The sequence below is a fragment of the Bos taurus genome, chromosome 3 (genome assembly GCF_002263795.3).
Source record: "Bos taurus isolate L1 Dominette 01449 registration number 42190680 breed Hereford chromosome 3, ARS-UCD2.0, whole genome shotgun sequence".
NCBI lineage: Eukaryota > Metazoa > Chordata > Mammalia > Artiodactyla > Bovidae > Bos > Bos taurus.
This window is the reverse complement of record NC_037330.1, coordinates 19,536,721-19,543,083: the sequence shown is the minus strand read 5'-3', so window position 1 is coordinate 19,543,083 and position 6,363 is coordinate 19,536,721. Positions and strand designations below refer to the sequence as shown.

The 6,363-nt window shown below is 40.5% G+C and overlaps 1 non-coding gene across 1 annotated transcript; it reads right to left on the bottom strand.

The window, feature by feature from the left end:
- Positions 1 to 5,544: 5,544 nt before the first annotated feature.
- LOC112446070 (U6 spliceosomal RNA) lies at positions 5,545 to 5,649 on the bottom strand. The gene has a single exon (XR_003034148.1). It is a non-coding gene; the product is annotated as a U6 spliceosomal RNA (small nuclear RNA).
- Positions 5,650 to 6,363: the final 714 nt, after the last annotated feature.

Genomic DNA, 6,363 nt, shown 5'->3' with positions numbered 1-6,363 from the left:
GGTTGATCGGTAATAAGGAGTGAAGCTCAAAAAATGGTGGCTGGTCCTGGTGATCATAGACAGCTGAGTGGCTGATTCCAAAGGCTGCAACTGGAAAAAAAGTTGGAGGGTGTTTGCAGGCTGGAGCAAGGGGGTGTCCTTGGGTCTGTTCCTTTCAAGCACTGTTGAAGCAAGAGACAGATCCATGAGACTGCCGAGTGCACTTTGCCCCCTTCTCCTTTAAGGCCTTCAATCTTTTCCAGCATTAGAGTTTTTTTTTTTTCCAATGAGTCAGCTCTTCCCATCAGGTGGCCAAAGTATTAGAGCTTCAGCTTTAGCATCAGTCCTTCTAATGAATATTCAGGACTGATTTCCTTTAGGACTGATTGGTTTGATCTCTTTGCAGTCCAAGGGACTCTCAAGAGTCTTCTCCAACACCACAGTTTGAAAGCATCAATTCTTTGGCGCTCACCCTTCTTTATGGTCCAACTCTTAACATCCATACATGACTACTGGAAAAACCATAGCTTTGATTATATGGACTGTTGTCGGCAAAGTGATGTCTCTGCTTTTTAAACATGCTGTCTAGGTTGGTCATAGCTTTTCTTCCAAGGAGCAAGCATCTTTGAATTTCATGGCTGCAGTCACTGTCTGCAGTGATTTTGAAGCCCAAGAAAAGAAAGCTGTCACTTCTTCCACTTATTCCCCTTCTATTTGCCAGAAGAGATGGAACCAGATGCCATGATCTTAATTTTTTTCAAGTTGAGTTTCAAGCCAGCTTTTTCACTCTGCTCTTTCACTTTCATCAAGAGGCTCTTTAGTTTCTCTTCATTTTCTGCCATTAGAGTGGTATCATCTGCATATCTAAGGTTGTTGATATTTCTCACCGCTGTCTCTCAAAATGGCCCTCATCAATAAATTTACAAAGAATAAATGCTGGAGAGGGTGTGGACAAAAGGGGGCCCTCCTACTCTGTTGGTGGGAATATATATTGGTTGGTGCAGCCACTATGGAGAACAGTATGGAGGTTCCTTAAAAAACTGAAAATAGAACGTATGACCCAGGAATCCCACTCCTAGACATATACGCAGAAGAAAAACAAACATAATTTGAAAAGATATTTGCACCCCAATATTCAATGCAGCACTATTTACAATAGCCAGGATATAGAAACAACCTAAATGTTCATCACTAGAAGATTGGGTAAAGAAGATGTGGCCCATAAACACAATGGAATACTACTCAGTCATAAAAAGGAATGGCATTGTGGAGACACGGCTGGACCTAGAGTGTATCATACAGAGTGAAGTCATATAATTTAATAAAGGATATTTTTCCTCAGATTTTATTTTATAAGGTAATGTCATGTTTTGACAAATACTTGTGAGATATTCTTTTATTGATCTTCCTGAGAATAGAATGGAGATAAAATATGAATCATGCTCAAGGCCCTTATCTGATAAGTTAAGACAGAGAAATCAGAGCAATATGTCAAATGAGCTCAGACTATAATGATGAAACAACAGAATGAAGTACTGTTGAATCAACAACACTTTATGTACCTCAGAGCAACGAGGAAAATATTTTCCTATCCTAAGAGGACAAATTTGATGCAAAATAAATTATTATAATGTGAAAGCACATTGTGTGTTAGGGCTTCCCTGGTGGCTCAGACCGTAAAGAATCTGCCTGCCAGGGAAGGAGACCCAGGTTTGATCCCTGGGTCAGGAAGATCCCCTGGAGAAGGAAATGGTAACCTACTCCAGTATTCTTGCCTGGAAAATTCCATGGACAGAGGAACCTGGTGGGCTGCAGTCCATGGGGTTACAGAGTTGGACATGACTGAGTGATAACACACACAGATTATTATAACGTGAAAGCACAGTAGAGTAATCCAAAATGTATTTTTCTAGTAGATTCCTTCAGGACTCCTAACAATCACTGGGGGACTCAATCAAATGTCACTTCTAGTTCTCAGAGACATACTCGTTCAGTACATCTTGGGCATAATTAATCTGTACGTTTAATCACCATGTCAGGTAAAACTGACTTAAGTTGTTAACACTGTTTTCATATTGTGTGAGAGAGGAATGGATAATTTATACAATTCTTCCTCTTTGTTTTTGGCTGCACAGCTTTCAGGATTTGAGTTCCCCAGCTAGAGATTGAACGGGGGCCGTTGGCAGTGAAAGGGCAGAGTCCTAACCACTGGATTGCCAAGGAATTCTCTATACACTTATTTTTTCACACTTCTAATAGATGCTTTTAGGGCTTCCCAAGTGGCTCTAGTGGTAAAGAATCTGCCTGCCAATGCAGGAGACATAAGAGGTGCAGGTTTGATCCCTGGGTTGGGAAGATTCCCTGGAGGAGGGCATAGCAACCCACATCAGTATTCTTGCCTGGAGAATCCCATGGACAGAGAAGCCTGCTGGGCTACAGTCCATAGGGTTGTAAAGACTGCAGCTTTTAAATGTTTTTAATGTACATAGAGAGAGACCTCCATGAAATGCTATAACAGATGTAGAAATTTGCTGCATCTTTTGAGAGAGAGAGAGAGAAAAACCAAACCCATAGCTCATCAGAAACAAAATAAACCTCTCCAACCTACTGCTTTTAGGAAATATCACTTTAAACTTTGTATTATAAATTTTGGTAATAAAATAAAAACAGTTCACTTAGAATACTTTTTAAAATAAATGATTAGGGTTTAGCCCTTTACTCAATACATAACACTCATCTCCTCTTCCAATAGTAGACAGTAATTTTTGGATAAATTGGTATTCATTGTTTATATAATTATGATTTTGTAAGGTTTGTTTTCGTTGTTGATTAGTCGTTGAGTTGTCCAATTCTTTTGCAACCCCACCAGCCTTCTCTGTTCATGGTATTTCCCAGGCAAGAATACTGGAGTGGGTTGCCATTTCCTTTTGCTGGGAATCTTCCCAACCCAGGGATCAAACCTGTGTTTCCTGCATTAGTAGGCAGATTCTTTGCCACTGAGCCATCAGAGAAATTTGTTTACTATTAATGCCAAAGCCTTGACTGTGTGGATCACAATAAACTGTGGAAAATTCTGAAAGAGATGGGAATACCAGACCACCTGACCTGCCTCTTGAGAAACCTATATGCAGGTCAGGAAGCAACAGTTAGAACTGGACATGGAACAACAGACTGGTTCCAAATAGGAAAAGGAGTACGTCAAGGCTGTGTATTGTCACCCAGCTTATTTAACTTATATGCAGAGTACATCATGAAAAACGCTGGGCTGGAAGAAGCACAAGCTGGAATCAAGATTGCTGGGAGATGTATCAGTAACCTCAGATATGCAGATGACACCACCCTTATGGCAGAAAGTGAAGAGGAACTAAAAAGCCTCTTGATGAAAGTGAAAGTGGAGAGTGAAAAAGTTGGCTTAAAGCTCAACATTCAGAAAACGAAGATCATGGCATCCGGTCCCATCACTTCATGGCAAATAGATGGGGAAACAGTGGAAACAGTGTCAGACTTTATTTTTGGGGGCTCCAAAATCACGGCAGATGGTGACTGCAGCCATGAGATTAAAAGACGGTTACTCCTTGGAAGGAAAGTTATGACCAACCTAGATAGCATATTCAAAAGCAGAGACATTACTTTGCCAACAAAGGTCCATCTAGTCAAGGCTATGGTTTTTCCTGTGGTCATGTATGGATGTGAGAGTTGGACTGAAGAAAGCTGAGTGCCAAAGAATTGATGCTTTTGAAGTGTGGTGTTGGAGAAGACTCTTGAGAGTCCCTTGGACTGCAAGGAGATCCAACCAGTCCATTCTGAAGGAGATCAGCCCTGGGATTTCTTTGGGAGGAATGATGCTAAAGCTTAAACTCCAGTACTTTGGCCACCTCATGCGAAGAGTTGACTCATTGGAAAAGACTCTGATGCTGGGAGGGATTGGGAGCAGGAGGAAAAGGGGACGACAGAAGATGAGATGGCTGAATGGCATCACCGACTCGATTGGACGTGAGTCTGAGTGATCTCTGGGAGTTGGTGATGGACAGGGAGGCCTGGCATGCTGCGATTCATGGGGTCGCAAAGAGTCGGACACGACTGAGCGACTGAACTGAACTGAACTGAACTGAAGCCTCTATTAAATCTGCCTCTTATGCATGTTTTTTCCCCCAGAATTTATAACTGCCTTGGGCTTTTTTGTTTCTTTGTTTTGTTTTCATTCCCTCTGTTAGAAGTGTAAACCTCTCAAAGTAGGAGCTTGATGACCTTGTGTGATGGCCTTCTGTTCTGATCTGGCTGGTTGCATGAGGCCTGCAGCAAGATTGTCGTGATTCTTCCCTACGCCTTCATCCAGGGAATCCCTTTGTCTGTCTTCTCTGTGGATCCTGTTTCCTAGATACTACGTTCTGATTTTCCCTGGTCTCCTGCTCTGTTTTAGTGGAATTCTTCATCCACAAGCTTCCTGAGGAAGGGAGCCCAGAAAACAAATTTCCTGTGTTTGCATGCCTGAAAATATCTTGGCAGAGTATAGAATTTTAGATTAAAAATAATGTTTTTAGGATTTTGAAGGCATTGTCCCATTGTTTTCTAATTTTTAGGAATATTATTAAATCCAGTGTCATTCTGAGTATGCAACTGAGTATCTTTTGTATGCATCCTGATTTTTCTCTCTGGACGACTTTACAAGTTGCTCTTAATATTTACCCTGCAATTTGATGATGAAAAACCTTTGGGTATTGATTTTTAAAAATTTTTGTTTGTTTCCCTGTTTTTTTAATTTAATGTGCTGGCAATTTCATGGGTCCTTTCAAGCTATAATCTCATGTCCTTCAGTGTAGGAAATTGTTATTAAATTATTTCTTTAATGATTTTCCTACTGATTATTTTATTTCTTCTCACTTTCTAAAACCAGATACTCTGTCTCCTAGACTGAATTTCTAATTTTCTTACATTTATTTTATATTTTCTATTTCTTTGTATTTTTATTCTATCCTCCAGGATATTTCTTCAACTTTGTCTTTGTTGTTTAGTCGCTAAGTCGAGTCCGGCTCTTGAGACCCCATGAACTGTAGCCCACCAGGCTCCCCTGTCCATGGGATTTCCCAGGCAAGAATACTAGAGTGAGTTGCCATTTCCTTCTGCAGGGAATCTTCCCAACCCAGGGATCAAACCCAAATATCCTGCAGTAGCAGGTGGATTCTTTACCACTGAGCCACCAGGAAAGTTTCAACTTTGGCTCAGAATTCTTTTTATTAAATTACAAACATCCATTTATATATATATTTTTTCTTTTCTTTTTGGCCATACCCCAAGGCTTGTGGGATTTTAGTTACTCAACCAGGGATCCAACTGGCGCCCCCTGCAGTGGAAGGGTGGAGTCTTCACCATTAGACCAGCAGGGAAGTCCCTCACTTCATTTTTTTTTTGGCGGGTGGGGGTTAAATATGTATTTATTTTTAACTGATCACTTCATATTTTTAATTTCCAGAAAGTCTTTTCTTTTTTTAAAAAACATATTAAAGTATAACTAATTTATTATATTGTGTTAGTTTCAGGTGTACAGCACAGTGAATCAGTTATACAGAAAGCATGAAATGCTTCATGAATTCGCACGTCATCCTTGTGCAGGGGCCATGCTAATCTTGTCTGTATTGTTCCAACTTTAGTATATGCCCTGTAGAAGCCAGCACAAGTCTTTATTATTTTCTGAACGTTTCTTTTAATAATAGCATCCATTCTTTTGTCATGGGTGCAATGTTTTCTATTGATTTCTGGTGATATTAATTGCAGTTTGGAGGACGTTTTCTTCTGGTCCCCTCATTGTATGTCACACTCCAGGTTCCTTTTCTTTTGGCTTCTTTTATGTGTGAGGCTTGTGAACTTGGGCTGTCTGTTCCAATTTAGGCATGAGGTCCAAAATTGCTGATTAGAAGCCCAGTGCAGGGGCCAGAGGTGGTCAGCTGGGGGTGACTCACTGTGGTATGGGTGAGGGAGGGATCGGTCTTCTAGCTCCTGTTAAGGTTTTTCCCTGTGTCAGTCATCATCCCCAAAAGAAATTTTCAGTCCTCTTGCCTCTACTGCCAGAGGACTAAACACTTTCAATTTTTAAAGTCTTTACAAGTTCTAAGACTCCAATTATTTCATGCCTTTTTGGTTTTCCTCTCTCTCCCTCATGAGTAGAATGGAAAATATTCAAACTTAAGGATTTAAAACCTTACACATGAGACGTTCCTGTTTTCAAAATTACGTCTTTCATTGTCTCTAGTCTTCTTCTTGAGCTTTTATGCCTTTTGATTTCTGTACTCTCCTTTTGATGGGATTTCTGGATGGAGCAGAGATAAATGGGTGTGCGCAATCCACCATGTTTAACCAGGAGGTCCTACTTCCTTAAGTCTTAATTAC